This window comes from Triturus cristatus, chromosome 9 (genome assembly GCF_964204655.1).
Source record: "Triturus cristatus chromosome 9, aTriCri1.1, whole genome shotgun sequence".
Taxonomy (NCBI): Eukaryota; Metazoa; Chordata; class Amphibia; order Caudata; family Salamandridae; genus Triturus; species Triturus cristatus.
This window is the reverse complement of record NC_140592.1, coordinates 707,234,263-707,259,206: the sequence shown is the minus strand read 5'-3', so window position 1 is coordinate 707,259,206 and position 24,944 is coordinate 707,234,263.

Below are 24,944 nucleotides of genomic sequence, written 5' to 3'. Positions count from 1 at the left end.
TGTAGTATCCGTAGATTAAGAAATGTGTTTTGGTATAGTGCAAGGGATAGTATTGTTTGTCTAGAATCACACAGTGAGTCTGTGTGCATTTAGGAATCATTTTGAGAGAAACATTTTGGTACAAATCTGTAGTAGTAGATTTTCTGCAATGTATGCAGTCACCTTAGATCTTGTAGACTAGTAAATGTATTTTGTACAAGGGATAGTTGTCTGTCTACAATCACACTGTGAGTCTCTGTGTATTTGGGTAAGCATTGTGAGAGAAGCATTTGGTAAAATTATGTATTTGCTTGCAGATAATTGTTTTAAAACCTGTCATGTTGTCAAGTTTTAGTAGCATTAAAAGCCAGTCTTTGCTTGTGCATTGATAAAATAAGTCAGGCTTTTGACACTAAAGTGCAGTACTCAAATATGTAGATTGTGTGCAGTACCCTTACCCCTTCCAGACTAGTGAATGAGTTTTGGTAAACTCCTAGGATAGTGTTGCTTGTCTAAAATCACACTGTGAGTCTGTGTGCATTTGGGTAAGGATTGTTTTGAGAAGCATTTGGTAACATCGTGTATTTGCTGACAGATAACTGTTTTAAAACCTGTCTTGTTGTCAAGTTTTAGTAGCATTAAAAGCCAGTCTTTGCTTATGTATTGATAAAATGAGTTAGGCTTTGACACTAAAGTGCAGTACTTAAATATGTAGATTGTGTGCAGTCTCCTTACCCCTTGCACAGTAGTGAATGAGTTTTGGTAAACTCCTAGTGATAGTGTTGCTTGTCTAGAATCACACTGTGAGTCTGTGTGCATTTGGGAACCACTGTGAGAGAAGCATTTGAGTACTTGACATCTTTGCATACGCATAACTGCTTAAACACCTTTCCTGTTCTCAAGTTTTGGTAGAATTAGAAGGCAGTCATTGCTTATGTATTCACCCAGGAACTGTCCTTGCAATACTGTAAACATTCAGTTAATATCCAAGTACTAATGGATGGAGGCAGGCCTTAGTACATAGACTGCTACAAACCCCTATCCACTATGCATGCAGGCCTCTAACCACCTACACACTTGTCTTTCACACCTTCAATATCCCAGTCAGTATTTATACAGTTTCCGCAAACACCCTGTTACTCCCCTTACACTTCTCCAGTGACCCATTCAGTACCATGTACTAATCCATTTACTGTGCCAAAAGCCAAACACTTATAAATTCGCTGAGGCACTCTCCTTGTACTTCTCTAATGATTCAGTCAGTACCCAGGTACTTATGTAGTGAACCCGGTTTTAGCACATGGACTACTTCAAATGACTATCCATTAAGCATGCAGGCCTCTAACCACCTACAGAATTGTCTTTCACACATTCATTTTCCCAGTCAGTATCTATATACTCCAATAAACACCCTGTCACTCTCCTTGCACACCTCCAGTGACTCATTCAGCAGCATGTTCACTACACCAAAAACCAAAAACTTAAAAGATTTTCCAGGCACTCTCCTTGCAGTACTCTAATGATTCAGTCAGTACCCAGGTACTCATGCAGTGACCCATGCCTTAGGTCATGGACTGCTTCAAATGTCTGTCCAGTATGCATGCAGGCCTCTAGTCACATACGCATTTGTCTTTGACTTTTTAATTTTCTAGTCTGTATCTATATACTTCAATAAACACCCTGTCACTCATCTTGCACACCTCCAGTGACTGATCCAGTACCATGTACTAATCTAATCACTGCGCCAAAACCGAAAAACTTAAAAGTTTCATCCTGGCAGTGTCCTAGCAGTAGTTTAATGATTCAGTCAGTACGCAGGTACTCATGTAGTCAACTGTGTATTACCACATGGACTGCTTCAAATGTCTATCCAGTATGGATGCAGGCGTCTAACCTACTATACACTTGTCTTTAACAGCTTGAATTCTCCAGTCAGTATGCATGTACTTCCAGCAAACACCCTGTCACTCTTCTAGCACTCTTCCAGTGACTTATTCAGCACCATGTAGTAATGCATTCACTGCGCCAAAACTGAAACACTTATAAATTCTCCCAGGCACTCTTCTTGCAATAGTCTAATCATTCAGTCAGTACCTAAGTGCTAATGGAGTGAGGTAGGCCTTACCACATGGATTGATTCAAACGTCTGTCCAGTATGCATGCAGGCCTATAGTCACCTACACACTTGTCTTTCACTTGTTCAATTAACAACTCAGTATCTATAAAGTCCAGTAAACACTCTTTCAGTCCACTTGCACACCTCTACTGACTCATCTGGCACAATGTAGTAATCTATTCACTGCACCAAAACACAAAATCTTAAAAAGATTAATCCAGGCACTCTCCTTTCAGTAGTGTAATGATTCAGTCAGTACCGAAGTAATCATGCAGTGTCTGAGGTTTTAGCTCATGGACTGTTTAAACGTCTATCCAGTATGCATACAGGCCTCTAGTCACCTACACACTTGTCTTTAACTTCTTTAATTAACTAGTCAGTATCTATATACTTCAATAAACATCCTGTCACTCATCTTGCACTCATCCAGTGACTGATCCAGTACCATGTACTAATCTCTTCACTGCGCCAAAACTGAAAAACGTAAAAGTTTTACCCAGGCACTCTCCTAGCAGTAGTCTAATGATTCAGTCAGCTCCCAGGTACTACTGTAGTGAACCATGCATTACCACATAGACTGCTTCAAATGTCTATGCAGTATGCATGCAGTCTTCTAACATACTATACACTTGTCTTTAACAGCTTCAATTCCCCAGTCAGTATCCATGTACTTCCAGCAAACATTCTGTCACTCCCCTTGCACTGTTCCAGCGACTTATTCAGCACCATGTAGTAATGCATTCACTGCGCCAAAACTGAAACACTTATACATTCACCCAAGTACGCTTCTTGCAATAGTCTAATCATTCAGTCAGTACCTAAGTACTAATGGAGTGAGGCAGGCCTTAGCACATGGATTGATTTAAACGTGTTTCCACTATGCATGGAGGCCTCTAACTACCAACACAATTGCCTTTCAGACCTTCAATTTCTCTGTCAGTATCTATAAACTCCAATAAACACTCTGTCACTTTAATTGCACACCTCCACTGGCTCATTTGGCAGTAAGAACTAATCTATTCACTGCACTAGAATCCAAAATCTTAAAAAGATTCACCCAGTCACTCTTTTTGTAGTACTCTAATGATTCAGTCAGTACTCAGGTAGTTTTGCAGTGATCCAAGTGTTACTCAATGGACTGTTTCAAACGTCTATCCGCTATGCATGTAGGTCTCTAGCCACCTACATACTTGTCTTCCACACCTTCAATATCCCAGACAGTATTCATACTGTTCCCGCAAACACTCTGTCACTCTCCTTATACTTCTCCAGTGACTTATTCAGCACCATGTACTAATGTATTTACTGCACCAAAATACAAATACTTATAAATTCATCCTGGCACTCTCCTTGCAATACTGAAACGTATTTACCGTTAGATTTAAGGAAAAATATTGAAACTATTGGTGTAGACCATGCAGAAAATGAGCCACTAGTCATTCTAGGTAATGGTGTTCCTACTAATAATAATAAAATCTGGCAAGAGTTAGTGGATGTTAGAAAAGTGCAAAAGGCATCATTGTATCTGTTAAAAAATAATGAGTACTATAGAAATGTGTTTGTAGGAGAAGAAGAAATAGATTTAGCAGAAGACACTGAAACATTAAGTGGACAAATTGAAAAAGTGGACATGCCCAGATGTGAAGAAATCTATGAACATTACAGTGTACATCCACTTCATTCCAAAGAGGTGATGGGGAATACGATTGAGTTGTTTCAAATGAAAAAAGCAACAGGAAGTCCCATGAGTGTATGGGAAGAGAGCTTGGAAGCTTGTTGTTTCCCGCAGTTGTTTCCAACAGGAAAAGGTGGACGATATGATGAACGTCCTGTGCAGATTCTTGCATCTGAATATCGGACAACAAGATTATATGCAGAAGATCCAAAATTTCGACAATGTATCCCTTATATGTTTCGTCTTCCGTTTTGAAAGTCGCTTGTCTGGACTTTCATATGCAGTAAATCACATTTTAAAAACTGGAATGCATCTGCAAAATGTAACTGCAAAGGATTTTATGGATAAAGTGCATCAGAGAGATGATCATTTAGAATCTCAGTCGATTAATCTGATGGCATGTCAGCGTGGAACTAATGAATATTGGTACCGTCGTCATGGAGAACTGAAATGTATGCTACGGAACTTGGGAACTCCTACATGGTTTGTTACACTAAGCTGTGCTGAGTATGCTTGGGACGATTACTTGAATTTCTTCGAGAGGCAAATTCCAATATAAAATTTTTTGAATACAAGACACCTGGAGAATTGTGCTCCTTGGATCCTGTTAATATATGCAGAAATGTCAATCATAGATTTGAAGCTATGATGTCTCATCTGCAATAAAAAGAATCCTCCTCTTGGAGAAGTTGTGGATTTCTTTTGGAAAAAGGAGTATCAAGCAAGAGGTGCTCCTCATATACATATGTTGTTATGGATCAAGGACGGCCCCAAATTTGGAACAGATTCAGATGAAACTGTTTTGTCTTTCATTGAAGATTATTCCACATGTGCTGTACCCAATAGCATAGAAGATAAAAACTTAAAACAATAAGTCTTACGATTCCAAAGCCATAGGTGTGGAAAATACTGTCGACGAAAGTACAAGTCAAAGGATAATTTCTATACCAAATGTCGTTTTGGATTTCCACGTCCTGTATTATCCAAAGGAAGAGTGAACAGTTTTATGTCAGCTATTCGACATACCATCACAAGAAAGTCTCCGAAAAAGACCTACAACTTAAGAAGAAGCGAAGAATCGAAATACATAAATGACTACAATCCAGTTATTTTATCCATGTGGAACGCTAACATGGATATTCAGTATGTTGCGTCCAATTCCATTGCTGTTGCTCGATATGTAACGTCCTACATTACTAAATCAGAAAAGACTGAATTGAAAGAAATGTGGGAAGAGATTTCTCACGAGAAGACTCTAAGTAAGAAATTATACAGTTTCAGTTTGAAGATGTTATCGCATCGTGAAATTGGAGCATATGAATGTTCAGATCGGTTATCATCTGCAAGTCTATATTCCAAAAGTAGAAGAATCATTTGGGTGAGTCTAGGTCTTGCAGGAATGCGAAATCGGGTACTGAAATTGAATATTTAGCAGAAAAAGAACCAGAAAGTACAGATATTTTTAAAACGAATATGTTGGACACATATTACCCAAACAGAAGTCATCACCTTGAGAACATGTGTCTCTATGAAGTGCTGCAAAACTACACTTTTAAACTGAATACTACAGAGAACATCAATGATGGAAAATATGCAGTGATTGGTTCCGAAGGATGTCTGGTGATACAAAGGAAAGGACATTTAATTAATCACTGGAAACTGAGTTGCGACACTGCTGACAAAAGGGAATTTTACTATTTAGCCCTTTTGCAAATGTTCAAACCGTGGCGTTCAGAATTGGAATTACTTGGAGATTTTCAGAGCAATGAAGATTCATTTAATGCTTGTAAAGATAGCATACAATGCAGTGCTTTTGCAAATTATGTCAAAATGTTGAATGATGAAATTGATCAAGAAGCTACAATTGCAGCTGAGATTGCTAGAGACAGTTCTCAAGACAGTCAAAGTTCTGCTGCACTGAGTCAAGATCCACTTGGACAACCAATTGTTGAAAATGAAGCAGCGACTGCCATGAATGAGGTGGAAACAGCAATGTATCAAGCTCAAGAAGATGTAATACAGTTACGAAACTTGGAAGAACAAGTAAATGTTGAACAGAAACAAATATATCAACAAGTGAAAGAGCACATTGACCATGGATTACTTCATGAAAAGAAAGGGTGCCCATGTACATAATTTCAACCTATCCGAATGTATGTGAGTGGTCAAGCTGGAATTGGAAAAGGTTTCTTAATTAAAGTAATTACAAGTTATCAGCAGAAAACAACTGAGTCACATTTGTTTTGTGTTGTCACTGCTCCAACTGGGTTGGCAGCACATAACATTAAAGGAATTACTTTACATCGTTTACTAATGCTACCAGTAGAGCATGAGAACAAATTGGAATACCACAAGCTATCTGGAGAAGCTTGTTGTGAAGTTTCAAGAGTCCTGAAGAAAATGAAACTTCTCATTATTGATGAGGTGAGCATGGTCTCAAACTTGATGCTTGCCTTTGTGCATTTAAGAATGCAGCAAATTCTTAAAACAGAGTATGACATGTTATTTGGAGGAAAACACGTCATAGTTTTTGGAGATCTACTGCAACTGACTCCGGTAAAAGGACAACCGGTATTTAAAACACTTGCACATGAAGATACCAGAAAGTCTCTTGGTAGTGTTGGTAATGTGAACATTTGGACTTATTTTGAATACAAAGAACTGACAACAAATATGCGACAGGCAAATGATGCTGAATATGGAAGTATTCTGCAAGATATAAGAATTGGAAGTCTTACAGAACATGGCAAACAAGCTTTGGAGAGTCGATTACTTTTTTTTAAATTAAATTTGATCAGATTGAAGAAGTTAAAGAAATTGGTCGTTGTTCCGTTCGTTTCTTGCTTGTTAAAGATTTATATGTCCGTAGGAAACAATTTCCATTTTCTCTGGCATATGCAGTGACTATTCATAAATCTCAAGGTTTAAGTGTAGACAGTGCATTGGTGAACATTGGATCTACCGTATTTAAAGAGGGTATGGCATATGTTGCTTTGTCTCGAGTCAGAACATTATCTGGTTTGTTTTTGATTGATTTTGATGAGACAAAGGTTACTGCAGATGCAAGCTGTGTAAAAGAGTATAATAGGTTAAGAAGGGTGTATGCTCCAAATTTAGGTCAATATCCTACATTTGAAAAGCGTGTGGTTGGTCAAAAAAAAAGGTTTGAGAATATCTGTTCTGAAGGTGTCGAGAAGGGAAAAGAACAAGATAATGTTGTGATTGCAAGTAAAAAGAAATCGGACACTGTTGAAGAGATTGTTGGTTATCAGTTTGAAAATAGTTCAGGTGTCAACTGCTATGCTAATGTAGTGGTCAATGTTGTTTTTTATCTTGAAGGCTTGCAAGAACAAATTATGCAGAATCTGCAAAAAAGATTTTGTTCTCTGTTGCATTCTGTTTATGAAAAATTGACAACAGATACAAGTAAAATACAATCTGGTTCTACACAATTTACACAAAACATCCAACAAGATGCTCAGGAATTTTTCATGTATATGCTTACCATTTTTGAAAATGAAGGTGTAGAATTAGAAAATATTTTTGGCCTTTCTTACAAATGGGAACATCATTGTGAAAATTTCATGTATACATGTACCACTAATGTAGACACTGAAAGATTTCTGTATTTAACATTACCAGACTGTAAATCAGTGTCTTTCAATAAATTAGTTAAAGGTGCAAATCAAAACATGGAGTGTAGCCAATGTAAATCAGAAATGTTATCCACATTACTTTTAACAAAATGTGGACAATACATAATTTTAATGATGCAACGTTGTACAGCTGATGGAAGAAAATTGGATACTTTAATAAAGCAATTTTTAGCAACACAACTATCAATATCAGGAAGGACTTTTGTAGCAATTGCAATAATTTTCCATGATGGTCCTTCCACCACATGTGGACATTATACTGCCTATCTAAAATGTGACAAAGGCTGGACACTTTGTAATGATTCCCAGTTGGTTTTCAAACAACGTTTGCCTAGGGAATTACCAAATTCCTACCTAATATTTTTAAAGTCAAAGTTTTAGGAAGATAATTCACTCTTTGAGGAATTTATTATTATAATTTAATAGGACTACGATGGACAATTTACATACAAAGGAGTGCAAAAATACCATTTGGCCTCAAGGAAAGGTATATGTTTGAATTATGGATTTTTTTGTGCTCATTGAGTAGGAGAATATTTTAAAGCGACAACATTTACAGTTTTTATAAGTTAAAGTTATAAAATTTTGTTAGCCATAAGCATTTCATATATGTGTGATTTGTATTTTCTAGTAATTTACTGAGAATAGCATGTTGTTTTTTTTTAAACAATCTTTATGATTGTTTTTTCTTTGCCCGCTGTTAAGAGATGAGTACGATTGAAATCACTATTTCTAGTGAAATTCAATATGTTCTGAGAACAGCAAAAAAGGCAAACAAATTACTTTGTTGAAATTATGCTGTGTTGTAAAAAATGTATTATTACATGTTATAACTATTTTTAATTTTCTTTCACAGATCCTAATTCTAAAATAAACAATTTACATCAATTTACATTGCAAAAAAAATCTGAAAAAAATGTATACCATTTTTAATTTCTATTACTGTGAAGGTAAGTTTAACTAAGTATTAATATGTAGAATGGGCAGATCTGCAAAAACCTACAAAGATTGAACAAGTTTTTAAAAACACTCTGTTTATACCTATGTAGTTTTGAAATCTCTCTGTTATCGGATATCATGTGACCTCCAAAAAAACAGATTTGAATGGTTCATAATATTTCCCATTGTACCTATTGAAGGACCGCAATCATTTCAATCATTCTTCTTTGAGCATCTTTGCAGACATAATTCTGTGCTTACCTTCTATCATTCGGAAGCAATTTTAAAACAGAAATATGTCACTTTTTGTAACATAGTTATTGCACAAGACACTCTTTCATATTTACAAAGAGAGAAAAAGGCACTCTGTGTACTTTTTCTGCTCCATGTAAATAGAACCTCATCATACACACCACTTTGCGTTGAAAGGGTGTTCTATAAGTGTTGTTGTGCATGATTGCACTGAATACTCATAGAACAAGACACATCTCCAGATTTATCAGAAATCATAAATCTCGATATGATTCTTCAATTGGTGTACGAAAGCACAACAAGGAGAATTGTTTTCATTTCTCCTCATTTTAAATCTTCAACGCATGCTAAAATGTTCAGCATTCATTGAAAGAGAAAAATGTGTTTACTGTTTTTGTGCAGGAAGGTGTGTCTTTCTGCACAAAAACAAACAGCACATGACACAGACATCCTTGCACTATGGTGCAAGGGTGCCTGTGTCACCACATGGCTGCAATTTAAGCAGCCGTGCAGAGAGAAGCATAGATTTGCAACATATTTATGTACATATGTTGCATCCCTGTGCTTCGGAAGTACTACAGCACACTGCAGTTAAAGTGGTTACTGTGTGATGCTGCAGCACTTCCTCATAGTTTTGCACTTATACATTCACCATACGCTATTAATGCATTCATTCAGTCAATTACGTACTACACATACATTCATCTAAACTTTCACACACCAACAAACAAATATAGCTCTTTTTTTAAACCAGGAAAGTTAGTTCTTAGAAGAACTTTTTTTTTCTTCTTTTTTCTTTTATATATTTTTTTGTTTTTTTGAACAATTTTTAATTTTTGGGTGGTTTTCTTGGGAAAAAAAGGAAAAAACAGAACTGGAGGAACAAAACAATGAACTTCAGGGAAAAAACTAGCAATAGTGACTCTCTTGCTTTCGGCAGATTAGATCGATTGACTGCTCCCCATAGCATAAAACAGCATTGCATTTTATGCAGAGCACTTTCAGATATTGAAACTGTGGACGGATGTCCAAATTTTGTACAGAAGGATCCACCCTTGAAGTGCTTGGCTGCGATGGATCTGAAGGAGCAGGAACAACTCTCATTCTGCGGCATTCCTCCCGAGCAAGGTTTACCGGATGAAGGGTCCTCAGATGCTTCATCATGCTAGCAGTTCCGCAGGAATATTTTTTGTTTGGATCCCCACGGGACAGCACTCTCTGGCAGATCTTGCAGGTCACCAAGGTGGCATTGGTTTTTGTTTGCCCCTCAGGATAGGTGAAAAATTTCCACACCACAGATGAAAAACGTGGTGGGCGTGGTGGCTCTTCCAAAAAACTCATCCTCAGATGAATGAGAAGATCCTGGAGAAGCCTGCTGCCCTCAAGCCATTGTTTGTAAAAAAAAAGTTTGAGCTAAGTGAAAACTTACTCAAAAAAGCTTCTTCTCTGCAAAGAGATGCTCCTCCAAAAAAGGTCTAAGAAAAATGATTGAAATGGGTGGGGTCTTTCAATAGTTAGAACAGGAAGTGTAATGAACCAATCAAATCTCTTCTTTTCAGGTCACATGGGATCCGCGCACCGTGCACTTATGCAGAACGCACCCAGCGCGCATCCGCGACATTGAATTTAAAAGGAATATAGGATTAGATGTAAAAATATATTACTTTTATGAGTAGTTTAGAGTTTGTCTTCAATTAATATTCACATGAAATACATATATATATGTTTTTTTAAATGTAAAATATTTCACGGGATTCGCGCACCCACCGCGTCATACACGCACATGACGCATCGCGGAAGCACGCAAGCGTCTCGTAACGTGCATCGTACGTGTCGCATATAGGCTTGGAGTCGCGTACCGGACGCATTGCAATCGCGCACCAAACACGTACCCAATGAATACCGTACGCAGATGCTTTCGCGTAGGGATCGAGAACGGTGCGCATAGGGTGTGCGGATCCCAAAAAAATGGGAAAAAAATAACAAATAACGTTTTGAAAATATAGTTTAAAAAATATTTTTTTAAATATTAAAAAATATTTTTTTTAAATATATATATTTTTTAAAACCCAATAAAAACAAATAATATTTTTTTATTTTTAAAAGAATTAATAGAAAAAATAAGTTAAAAAAATGGTGATAAAAAAGAATTTAAAAAAACATAATTAAAGGAATTGACACATTGAAGTAGAAAAATTTAGAAATTCAATGAAAATCATTAAACATCATAGCTTTAGAGATACATTATAGATAGGAATTAGCATTTAAAAAACCTTTGAAATTCACTGAAAAAACCATATGTTTCATGCACGTTATAGTTAGGAATTGGCATTTAAAAAACCTTAGAAATTCACTGAAAAAACCATAGGTTTCAGGGGAGTTATAGTTAGCTGTACATTTCCCTCGTACAAAACCCTAGAGATTCCCCAGTTATAGTTAGTTCAGCTAACTATAACTCGCGCCCCCGCAATGCACTGCTGATGACGTCACATATTACATCACTCATGACATGGTCAGTGACATCACTGATGACATCACTGATGACATCTCAAATTACATCACTGATGACATCACTGATGACATCATCCATGTGATAAATTAGTGCAATATTTTGTACACTATGCATGCAGACCTCTAACCAGCTATATACTATTGATACGCTCTTCTAAATACCCAGTTAGTACCTATGCAGTCTAGGAATCCATTTGTCTGTCCCATGCACTTCTCCATTCACCCATCCAGCACTATCTACGTATCCTATCACTCCACCAATACCTAAGCACTTATAAATTCAGCACACACTTTCTTTGCAACACTGAAATTACTCCAGTTATTAGTCGTATACTTAAGGAATGGCGTAGTCAAAAACACAAGTACAGGTACAATATTTTGTACACTATGCATGCACACCTCTAACCAGCTACAAACTATTGATACGCTCTTCTAAATACCCAGTTCGTACCTATGCAGTGTAGGAATCCTCCTGTCTGTCCCATGCATTTCTCAAATCACCCATCCAGCACTATCTACTTATCCTATTACTCCACCAATACCTAAGCACTTATAAATTCACTATACACTCTGTTTCTAATACTGTAATTATTCTAGTTACTAGTCATGAACTTATGGAATGGCCTAGCTAATAACACAAGTACATCTATAATATTTTGTGCACTATCCAAGCAGACCTCTAACTAGCTACATACTATTGATACACTCTTCTAAATACCCAGTTAGTACTCATGCAGTGTAGGAATCGTCCCGTCTGTCCCATGCACTTCTTTAATCACTTATCTACCACTATCTACTTATCCTATCACTCCACCAATACGTAAGCACTTATAAATTAAGTGTTCACTCTGTTTGCAGCACTGTCATCATTCCAGTTACTAGTGGTATTCTTATAAAAAGACCTAGGCACCAACACAAGTACACATAAAATGTTATGTGCATAATCCCTACAAATCTCTAAGCAGATACATACTATTGGTCCACTCCATTAAATACTGAAGTAGTACCCATGCAGCGTAAGATACCTCCTGTCAGTCTCATGCAATTCTTCAATCACCCATCCAACACTATGTTCTTAGTGTATCAGTCTGCCAATACCTAAGCACTTATGGGGCAGATTTACAAGCACCCTGCGCCACCAGTACATCACTTTTTGTAACGTAGTGATGGCGCCAGGCACTCCTTCATATTTACAAGGAGAGGAAAAGCCACCCTGCGTGGTTTTTCCTCTCCTTGTAAATTCGACCCCTTCATACACAGAACTTTGCGTTGAAGGGGCGTCCCATAGGTGTTGCTGTGGGTGTTCCCACGCAACACCCATAGAACAAGACACATCTCCAGAATTATGAGAAATCGTAAATCTGGAGATGTGTGTGAATGCTGTGCCATCCTAAGTGTAGCAAGGCGCAACGAGGAGAATTGTTTTCATTTCTCCTCATTTTTTCCTCTTTCAATGCATGCTGCATTCCACAGCATACATTGAAAGAGGAAAATGCCTTTACTGATTGTTTTTGTGTAGGCAGGTGTCCCTTCCTGCACAAAAACAATCTCCACACGACACAGATATCCTTGCACCATGGTGCAAGGGTGCCTGTGTCACCGCATGGCTGCAGTTTGTGCAGCAGTGCAGAGGGAAGCACAGAGTTGCAACATATTCATGTACATATGTCACATCCCTGTGCTTTGGAAGTGCCACAGTGCAGTGCTGCTAAAGAGCTTGCAGTGTCACGCTGCAGTACTTCCTCATAAATCTTCACCTATAAATTCACAATACACTACTAATGCATTCTTTCAGTCAATCATGCTGTATACATATATTCAACCAAACTATCACACATTACCTTGCAATTATAGTTCTTTCTTTAACCAGATAAGGTAGTTCTGATAAGAACTTTTTTTTTCTTCTTTTTTCTTTTGTATTTTTTAAATTTTTTTAACAATTTTGTATTTCTTTGGTGTTTTTTCAAAAAATGAACAAAAAAAAACAACGAATAAAACAAGAAACATTTGGAATTACTTATCATTCCAAAAACAAAAAAATTAACAACGATGGTTGCGTTCCGCAGCACAAACTGAATCCACCGACTGCTCACCGAAGCATATAAGTTTCTTACACTTCACGCAGTGTTGCTTGAGAAAGGCAAATTCTGGCCTAATGTCCATTGCAGGTGTTCCTGAGGACGCTCCAGATGTACTTGCCACAGTAGGTGAGGGGTTCAAAGCAGCTCGCCTCATTTCCTCCCGAGCAAGATTGAGAGGATGTGTGGTCCGAGGATGCTTGTATATAGAAGCAGTGCCACAAGAGTATCCTTTTTCACTGCCTCTTGACAGGACTCGGTCACAAATTTTGCACGTCACCTTTCTCGCATTCACTTTCTCCTCTCCAGGTGGAAAAGTGAAGAATTTCCACACGACAGATTCCGACCTCTGTGGAAGTGGTGCCTCCTGCAAGAATTCTTCTTCAGAAGATACTTCCTCCTGCTGCTGCTGCTGCTGCTGCTGCTGTCCAGATGCCATTTTGTTTGATATTTTTTGAAAAAAACCAAAACATATTTAAAAGTAATATAAGTTTATTATAAGTACAAATATATTATTTTTATTAATATCTTAGATAGTCTCTTGCCCTAATATGTATATTAAACACACATACATATCATTTTAGAACATATAAAAGTTTAGTGGGAGTCACGCACCCAGCGTGCCCCAGCACGTATATGACGTCACGCCGGACCCACCACCGTGCAAGCGTCGCGTACCGTAATGTGCATGTGTTGCGAATGCGCAGAAGCAGGAGTCACGGACTGGTCACATACCAATGGCGCCCATCACGTAATATTAAATGTATATGATGTAACTGAAAAACACGCAGCCGTCGCACACCGTACGCGGATCCTTCATGACGTTTCTAAAATGGCTGCTAGAATCCATGCACCCCCCGTGATGTGTACGCTTTGGGTGCGCGACTTTTTAAATTGTTTTTTGCAATTTTCAGAAAAATATATATTGTTATTTAATTACAAAATTATTTATAAATAAACAGTTAAAAAACTGTAGAAAATCAGTACAAAAAAATAGGTATAACTACTATTACACTTAAAAATTAGCATTTAAAAAACCTTTGAAATTCCCTGAAAAAAACCATAGGTTTCATAGACGTTATAGTTAGAAATTAGCATTTAAAAAACCTTAGGAATTCACAGAAAAAACCATAGGTTTCAGGGGTGTTAGAGTTAGCAGGACATTTCACCCATACAAAACCATAGAAATTCCTCCGTTATAGTTAGTTCTGTTAACTATAACTCGCGCGCCCGCAATGCACTTCTGATGATGTCACATATTATATCATTCATGACATGGTCAGTGACATCACTGAGGACATCTTAAATGACATCAAGCTATCCTGGCTGAAGAGGGGTGAAACCCCGAAACCGGTCCTAGGATGCTTGGTCTCAGTCTAGGGAGGACCTGGATTGGAAGTTCGGGCTGGACTGTTCCCATGAGGCACAGGGTCAAGACTGATTTGCATATGGCTGGGTTCAAACTGGAATGGCATGGTGAGCAAAAAAACGATGGATTTAGGCCCAGATCTCTGTACTGGGGTGAATGTATGACATTGTTCTGCATTCTGTCCATCAACTGTTGTTTTTGCAGATGTCACATATTACATCATTCACGACATGGTCAGTGACATCACTGATGACATCTCAAACGACATCACTGATAACATCACTGATGACATCATCCACGTGAAAATCTGATACACCTCATCATACAGTAGGAAAAACTTTTTTTTTTTTTAAGTATTTTTATTGACAACACAAATAAAACAGAAACCAGAGATTAGCTGATAATAATAGCCTATACATTTGATTTCCATTAGGCCATACAAATAGATAAACAAAAGAGACGTAAAAAGGAAAAGAATTAAAGAAAAGTTCCCCAAATGTTATCAAACTTTTTCATTGATTTCAATCCCTTCGTTTTAGCAATAGCACGCTCCATAGTATGAATTTCATTAACCAAGAACCACCATTCCAAAATATGTGGGGGTTTCTGAGATATCCATGCCCTGGCAATTGTCAATCGAGCACACGAAAATAGTACTGTTAATAAATCTTTGTGTGGGTAATTCTCAGATTGTGGTGCCGATCACGATCCTGTAAAAACCGGGTACGAACCGTCGGACGGAGCAAATTCTCCGTCCGACGCGTACCCGGTCGTCAAAATGTACAAACATGGAATTACGATTCGCACGGAAACACCATTTCCGTACGAATCGTACAAAACCCCGACCGACGAAAATAAACATACAAATGCGATCCGGGAAAGCTCCGACGTGACGTCGGGACGCACGCAGCCTGCCATTCACGAACCAGGAATTACGATTCGCACCGACGTCATCCCGCACGGTGAATATTTTCCGGCTGCCAAAAACTGCCGGGAAATCAGGACGTCGCGAACAAGGAGTACCTGTACGCGACGGACAGACATGGACCCGAACCTACGTGTCATCCCGGCCCTCATAGCAGTCGACCTCTTCTACAGGTTCCGACACAGACGCCGCAGAAGGTCAGAACAACTAAGGGAGGGCGGAAAGGGGGGTAAAGGGGGGGGGGCAGGACCAGGGGCAGGCCACAAAACCACCACCAATGTCACACAGCACACATGCCCTGGACATACCTGACCCCCATGCCCTGGTCACTACGAGGGGGTGGGGGCGTGTCCAGCAAAGCCAGCGTCCGCCACAAAGGAAGTGCCTGACGACGCGAACCGGCAACACAACTATACAGGTACGTCCCATACCCACGCCTTAAGAGCGTGGGTATGAGTCGTACCACGCCCATACCTACGTCACCCCAACAATGGCGGGAAGGCTGTACCCACGTGGCAAAGGCCTGGGTACGGCCCACACAAGCATCACATAGCGTGGGGACGGATATGTACGGACCGTACCCCCACCACCGTATGCATGAAGTGTACCCCCAACCCCAACAGTGTAAGTACGACCCGTACCCTCACTCGCGTACGTATACGTCCCACCCCAACAGTGTAAGTACGACCCGTACCCTCACCCGCGTACGTATGGAGCGTACCCCCCACCCCAACAGTGTAAGTACGACCCGTACCCTCACACGCGTACGTATGGAGCGTACCCCCCACCCCAACAGTGTAAGTATGACCCGTACCCTCACACGCGTACGTATGGAGCATACCCCCACCCCAACAGTGTAAGTACGACCCGTACCCTCACCCGCGTACGTATGGAGCATACCCCCCACCCCAACAGTGTAAGTACGACCCGTACCCTCACCCGCGTATGTCTAAGTCCCACCCCAACAGTGTAAGTATGACCCGTACCCTCACCCGCGTATGCATGGAGCGTACCCCCACCCCAACAGTGTAAGTACGACCCGTACCCTCACCCGCGTACGTATGGAGCGTACCCCCACCCCAACAGTGTAAGTACGACCCGTACCCTCACCCACGTACGTATGGAGCGTATCCCCCACCCCAACAGTGTAAGTACGACACGTACCCTCACCCGCGTACATATAAGTCCCACCCCAACAGTGTAAGTACGACCCGTACCCTCACCCGCGTATGCATGGAGCGTACCCCAACAGTGTAAGTACGACCCGTACCCCCACCTCGTATGCATGGAGCGTACCCCAACCCCAACAGTGCATGTACGTATCGTACCACCACCCCAACAGTGTAAGTACGACCCGTACCCCACCCGCGTACGTATGGAGCGTACTCCCACCCCAACAGTGTAAGTATGAACCGTACCCCCATGGAGCGAACCCACACACGTGTATGTACTAAGCGTACATATTGTTAAATAGGAGGGGTGTGTGCCTATCACTCCCAGCAGTGCCCAGACGCAGGAGGGGTGGGTGCAGAGTCCTCCCAGCAGTGCCCAGAGACAGGAGGGGTGGGTGCAGAGTCCTCCCAGCAGTGCCCAGACACAGGAGGGGTGTGTGCAGAGTCCTCCCAGCAGTGCCCAGAGGCAGGAGGGGTGTGTGCAGAGTCCTCTCAGCAGTGCCCAGAGGCAGGAGGGGTGTGTGCAGAGTCCTCCCAGCAGTGCCCAGAGGCAGGAGGGGTGTGTGCAGAGTCCTCCCAGCAGTGCCCAGAGTCAGGAGGGGTGGGTGCCTATCACTCCCAGCAGTGCCCAGAGTCAGGAGGGGTGTGTGCAGAGTCCTCCCAGCAGTGCCCAGAGACAGGAGGGGTGTGTGCAGAGTCCTCCCAGCAGTGCCCAGAGTCAGGAGGGGTGGGTGCCTATCACTCCCAGCAGTGCCCAGAGTCAGGAGGGATGGGTGCAGAGTCCTCCCAGCAGTGCCCAGAGACAGGAGGGGTGTGTGCAGAGTCCTCCCAGCAGTGCCCAGAGGCAGGAGGGGTGTGTGCAGAGTCCTCCCAGCAGTGCCCCGAGACAGGAGGGGTGGGTGCAGAGTCCTCCTAGCAGTGCCCAGAGACAGGAGGGGTGTGTGCAGAGTCCTCCCAGCAGTGCCCAGAGACAGGAGGGGTGGGTGCAGAGTCCTCCCAGCAGTGCCCAGAGACAGGAGGGGTGTGTGCAGAGTCCTCCCAGCAGTGCCCAGAGACAGGAGGGGTGTGTGCAGAGTCCTCCCAGCAGTGCCCAGAGGCAGGAGGGGTGTGTGCAGAGTCCTCCCAGCAGTGTCCAGAGACAGGAGGGGTGTGTGCAGAGTCCTCCCAGCAGTGCCCAGAGACAGGAGGGGTGGGTGCAGAGTCCTCCCAGCAGTGCCCAGAGACAGGAGGGGTGTGTGCAGAGTCCTCCCAGCAGTGCCCAGAGGCAGGAGGGGTGTGTGCAGAGTCCTCCCAGCAGTGCCCAGAGTCAGGAGGGGTGGGTGCCTATCACTCCCAGCAGTGCCCAGAGTCAGGAGGGGGGGTGCCTATCACTCCCAGCAGTGCCCAGAGTCAGGAGGGGTGTGTGCAGAGTCCTCCCAGCAGTGCCCAGAGACAGGAGGGGTGTGTGCAGAGTCCTCCCAGCAGTGCCCAGAGTCAGGAGGGGTGGGTGCCTATCACTCCCAGCAGTGCCCAGAGTCAGGAGGGGTGGGTGCAGAGTCCTCCCAGCAGTGCCCAGACACAGGAGGGGTGGGTGCAGAGTCCTCCCAGCAGTGCCCAGAAATAGGAGGGGTCGGTGCCTATCACTCCCAGCAGTGCCCAGACACAGGAGGGGTGGGTGCAGAGTCCTCCCTGCAGTGCCCAGACACAGGAGGGGTGGGTGCAGAGTCCTCCCAGCAGTGCCCAGACACAGGAGGGGTGGGTGCAGAGTCCTCCCAGCAGTGCCCAGAGGCAGGAGGGGTGGGTGCCTATCACTCCCAGCAGTGCCCAGAGGCAGGAGGGGTGGGTGCAAAGTCCTCCCAGCAGTGCCCAGAGACAGGAGGGGTGGGTGCCTATCACTCCCAGCAGTGTCCAGAGGCAGGAGGGGTGGGTGCAGAGTCCTCCCAGCAGTGCCCAGAGACAGGAGGGGTGGGTGCAGAGTCCTCCCAGCAGTGCCCAGTCACAAGAGGGGTGTGTGCCTAACACTCACAGCAGTGCCCATGGAATGCAAAGGGTGGAGTAGCCACAGATACCATGGCCACAAATTTCAGTCAGGTGCACAAAGACCCTGCAGTACATGTACCACATGTGTGCAAGGCTGGGAGTATACGCATGCATAGCGCAGAAAAGAAAACATGTCCACATGAAGTCATGTCAATAGTCCAAATACACAAGTACAATGACTACCAAGAATGCCACGAATGATGCAGGTGGAGACATCGCTCAGCATGCATGTGCAAAGTAGAAGGAGTCCGTCACACACCCAGCTAATGTACACACAGCTCAGCGCTAAATATTGGGAACACCCTGCAGGGAAGATGTCAGGGTACACAGAGGAAGGAATACACCTTTGGACAATTTCACCATGCAGCAACTGCTTACATGAACACAGAAACCTAGCTAACACCGTGTGATGGCACACAGATCCCAGGGTCCCCCCTATGACCAGCACACTACTACATTTCCCACACACCCAACACATGAACACCACCCAAAACCATGTAGCAGCCCCACCAACAGCAATACCAGCAAAGCAGTAGTGTTCCAAGGGGAAAAAAATAAATTGCTTTATTCAGCATGAACCAAAAAATCTTGTTTGTAGGAAGTTCAATATTTACAAAGCCCATAGGGCAGTCCAGAAGTCACAGCTGGATGGGGGACACAGTGGGATGCATGTCCCCTAGCCTGCCTGCACAGTTACATTCCGTCGTCTTCCACAGGGGTGAGGGCATCATGTGGGGGGGAAGAAACAGGCACCGCAGGGACAGGAGGGTGAAGGGTAGGCGTCGTGGGTGCAGGGATGGAGGACTCCACCACAGGGGGTGGGGCAGGGCCAAAGGCGGAGGCCAGGATCTCGCTGCACACCTTAGCAAGGTCCTCCAGGGAATCCCCTGCACCCGAAGGAACCACAGGCCCCAAGGAGGGGGGGGAGGGTCAGAGGGATGGGTCGCAGCGCCACTGGGGAGGGTGTAGACAGGGGGAGGAATCAACCACCCTGACCGGGGACTTCCTTGACCGCTTGCGTGGTGGTGTCACTGTGGGGCTCAGGGACAGAGCGGCCATGAAGGAGTCTTTGGGTGAGATGTGGCCAGGAGAGCTGAGGGGAGGGGATTTGGAGGGAGTGGATTGGGTGGAATGTGGACTCCCACTCTGGCTGCGTGTCACACGTTTGCCCCCCGACCCAGTGGGTGTGCCTACTTCACCCTGTGTGTGCGTGTCAGGAGGTGTGCGGTGGACCTTCCCTGCAGGTGTGGTGCCTGTGTGTGTTGTGGTGGGTGCATGCTGACGTCTGGGTGTACGTGGGACAGGCATGGGAGTGGGAAGTGTGGATGTGGCAGGGGTAGGGGGTGGGACGTAGCGCTGCAGGAGACCCACTGCTGCAGTCAGTGTCGAGTCTATCGACCTCAGCAAGCTGCGTTGGTCAGCCTGCGATGAATGAATGCCCTCCAAGTATGCCTCCATGTTGTGCAGCACTTGTCTGTGGCCATGGAGGACATTAAGGATCGCAGCCTGACCAACCTGCAACTGCCGCTGGATGTCCACAGACTCGGCATTGGCGGCAGCAGTGGAGACAGGGGCAGGGGGTGCGGTGCCTGGCAGGAAGGAGACATGTGGTGACCGGGCACGTTGGGAAGGGGCACGAGCAAGTGGGAGGCGGCTGATGGCAATGGAGGGGGCGGGGCGAGATGTAGTGCCGCTGTCAGCTGCTGGTGCAGCTGCCGCCCACTCGGAGAGATCATCCTCGGACCCGTCAGCTTCATACTCTGTTGTGCCAGTCGACAGGTCCCCGGCTTCACTCTCCTCCGCCTCAGTCCCACTTGATGTGCCAGCCCCGATGTCACCACTGGCACTGGTGCTCGGTCCCTCTGCTCCGTCTGTGCCCATGTCTCCCTCCGTGTCCCCCGACGATGCTGTGGGCAGGGTGAAGAGACAGAAATTAATCATACACCTGTATACATATGTCACATGAGTCCAATCTACATAGGTCACAGTGCATAGCCTGAAACAAAAGAAGAGTTACATCTACAAAACAAGGTACATATGTAGGGCATGCAAGACACAGTTGTGTGACCCACCATGCCACTGAAAAACTATGGAGAGCATGACACAATAGCAAATGAGATGGAATGGAATTTTGACTGAGGAGCAAGGCCCTGGGGACAATCCAGCACTGCATCTGCACCACACAGCGTGGCAGGAAATAGGGATGAGCAGGGACCATATCCAGGAACAAGAGGCACATGCAGCATAGGTTATACTGAAAACATGCCCACCATGACTGGCCCACTGCACCTTGAGTGCATGTCCAGACAAACATCACACACTGGCCAGTCCTAGCAAGGAGATATCAGGTTGTGACATGAAGGCCATGCCCGCACCACCCACCCCCTACATGAGACAATTATTTGGAGACTCAGGAAGCACTTACATCCCTTAGTCTGGGTGAAATACACATGGGATGCAACAATTCAAGATTGCACACAAAATACCCAAGGTGCGCCTGTCCAAATAATCATGTACAAATGGGCATCATCAGATGATTGTAACAAGACACACAGGCAATGTCCACCGTGAGTATGAACAAGGAAAATCAGGTCAGGCTGTACAGTGGACACTTGTACTACATTTCACGTCAATATACATTTGGCCAGGGGACTATGGCACAGAGCACAACCTATGCTGTAGACACAGAGATTGTCGACATATTCGGATTACACACCTTATACCTAGGAAAATATGCCCCTGGGGACAGTAGTGGCCACACAACTCCATGCTCCTGAATGGGAATGACTGCAACACACGCTACCATCCCCGCACTATGCGTACCGCACACTCATGCACATCATGTCACAGGCCACCACATAGGACATGCGTGCTGTAAGGCCTCACACTTGAGAGACTAACTCCCATGTCTGGACTCAGCATTAGTGCCAACTGACATGGAACCCACAAGACCAGAACTGTACAGGGCACAGGCAAGGTCCCAAAACCTGTTACACACCACCCCCACACATGATGCTGCAGGCATTGTACACGTGGAGAAGGTGCCAGGCTACATAACCTTGTGACGGAGTGACTTCACACAGACCAGTGAACACATTGCAAGGAGGGGAAGGGAGGCAGGAGAGCACTGCAATACTGTGGGTAACAGGATCTGCACAGCACCATTAAACCCTGGCAGTGTATCCATGGAACAGTGCACTTACAAATGCTGGTGAAACACAACAAACACACATGTACCTACCCCCTTCCTGCTGCTGCATCTCCTGTAAGCGCCTGTCCAAGTCTGGAAATACCACCGCCAGCACACGCTTGTGGATGTGGGAGAGACGGCGGCGCCCGCGGTTCTTATGGCTCTCAGGTGAGTCCCCCAGCAGGACCCGTGCGATCCTCTGCGTCCAGCACCGGATATCCTGCCAGCGTTCCCTCACCTGGGACAGGCGCCGCTTGCGACCATCCGCACTCCTCACGGCACTGACGGCGGTCAGCCAGATCTGCTCCTTGGCAGAGGCGCCTACCTGTGAGGATGAACAAATGACACTACATCAATACAACAACAACATGTCACAGAGACACATATGAGAACAAATTAGCTGGTTACAACAAGGCATGTCATGCAGCCAACGCATTGCACCTTTGCCATAGGGACATACTCCTCTGGGGAAGGGCAAAAGCAGTACGTGCCAGTGAAAGTACACAGGTGGAATGAGGGCAAAGACACAATCAATTATCAAGGCTCACACTGTGCATCACACCCACCCCTCCTGACTCTGGGCACTGCTTGGAGGACTCTGCACCCACCCCTCCTGACTCTGGGCACTGCTGGGAGTGATAGGCACCCACCCCTCCTGTCTCTGGGCACTGCTGGGAGGACTCTGCACCCACCCCTCCTGACTCTGGGCACTGCTGGGAGTGATAGGCACCCACCCCTCCTGACTCTGGGCACTGCTGGGAGGACTCTGCACACACCCCTCCCGTCTCTGGGCACTGCTGGGAGGACTCTGCACCCACCCCTCCTGACTCTGGGCACTGCTGGGAGTGATAGGCACCCACCCCTCCTGCCTCTGGGCACTGCTGGGAGGACTCTGCACACACCCCTCCTGTCTCTGGGCACTGCTGGGAGGACTCTGCACCCACCCCTCCTGACTCTGGGCACTGCTGGGAGTGATAGGCACCCACCCCTCCTGCCTCTGGGCACTGCTGGGAGGACTCTGCACCCACCCCTCCTGCCTCTGGGCACTGCTGGGAGGACTCTGCACACACCCCTCCTGACTCTGGGCACTGCTGGGAGACATCAGGCATTCCCCCCCCCTGGGACCCCCCCTACAGTACATAGCATGTGTGTCACACCTGGACACAATGGCAGAAGTCACAGTCACAAAAAAGGGACACAGTCTGTGCTAGTAGGCTCTGCACTCACCTGATACCCTGGCCGCCCATACAGCAGGGGGTACTGTGGGAGGATCACATCCAGCAATGCCAGGTTCTCCTCCAGGGTGAATGGCTGTGACCTCTCCACAGACCTTGACATGGTTCCAGGGAATCAGGAGCAGCAGCAGTGTGGTAGAATCGAAATATGTGCAGGCAAGTGATCCCTCATGGGACCTGGCTGCTTTATATCTGCCTTGCTGGCCTGTTTCATGCACAGGAGTACAGAGTGATTGGTCACTCACATTTGCATCCTATGTTTCCTCCAATCCCTTCAAACCTAGCACAGTCAGTGGGTTCTTATTGTGTTTTTTTCTTCAGCATGATGTCAACCCCACAAACACATTGCAACAAAGTAGATTCATTCCAACTGACTTCTGCTGTGCACCTTCCAGAACAAATTCAAACTTAAAACTTGGTCTCCATGACAACTAGCATGCATGTAGGCCTTAATACTTGTCCCTCATGTGTCCCCTATGTACAATTGAGCTTCACACACAGGTACGGTGCGTTCCGGGCCCCTAGGGCACCCCAAATGCATAGCAACGGCCCGTACAGGCGTGTGTACGGGCCGTACCACTATGAGTACGCATACTCAAGAACACCCATAGTGGTACGGCCCGTACACGCGTGCGTACGTTCACTATCACCATGGGTGTCCTCGCGTATGCGTACTCGTAGTGGTACTGCCCGTACACACGCCTGTACGTTCACTAACACCATGGGTGTCCTCGCGTATGCGTACTCGTAGTGGTACGGCCCGTACACACGCCTGTACGTTCACTATCACCATGGGTGTCCTCGCGTATACGTACTCGTAGTGATAGTGAGCGTACAGGCGTGTGTACGGGCCGTACCACTGCGAGTAAGCATACGCGAGGACACCCATAGTGATAGTGAACGTACAGGCGTGTGTACGGGCCGTACCACTACGAGTACGCATACGCGAGGACACCCATGGTGATAGTGAACGTACGCACGCGTGTACGGGCCGTACCACTATGGGTGTTCTTGAGTATGCATACTTACTGACCGTACACATGCCTGTACGCTCACCATCACTATCGGTACACATACGGCAACACTCCCATAGTGATATGGGAACGTACACAGGCCCTCTTAGCAGCAGTACGGTGGTTTTCACACATCACAGTGGTGACAGGCAGCACACAGGAAGGAATAGGCTGTGATGTGGCACATGACTCCTGAGTCGAGAAGGCACCAGATGTATGATGAGATGTGTACACATGTAATGTGTGACGGTGCAATGTGTGTCAGGCATGCCCTTGACTCCTTTGACATGTGTGCATGTCGTACTGCACACTTGTGATGAGCGTCACTGGCATGGCACGGACACCAACACACGGAAGTGTCCCCTGAGGCCCGGTACAGGGGTTACCACACCTGACATGTCACTACCCACGGTGCACGATGTGACTATGTCATGTATGTGTGGGGGGTTCCCATTAGGTTGATGTTGGAGCACCCTCAAAAGCTGCAGCTGTTGCAGCAACCAACATGTGTCTGTGTGTAGATTGACATTGCACACTGTTCCGCACACCATGCCACATGTGGTATCGGATGTGAGTTGCGTATGTATGCATGGGACATGGAGTAGCGTAACAAGGATATGTCTGCATCCTCTCTATGAATGTGTGGTGAGTCATGACATGTACACCTTCATGGCAAGGTGTGTGGGCTGTCCTAGTGTAATGTCATGTGACCTGTGGCTCTAGTGTTCCGCTACCAGTCTCTGCAATCGACATCCTACTTCTGCTGATGTGTGGATGTATGTCACTCCTGTCTTGCGTCTGGCTGTTCACTTGCA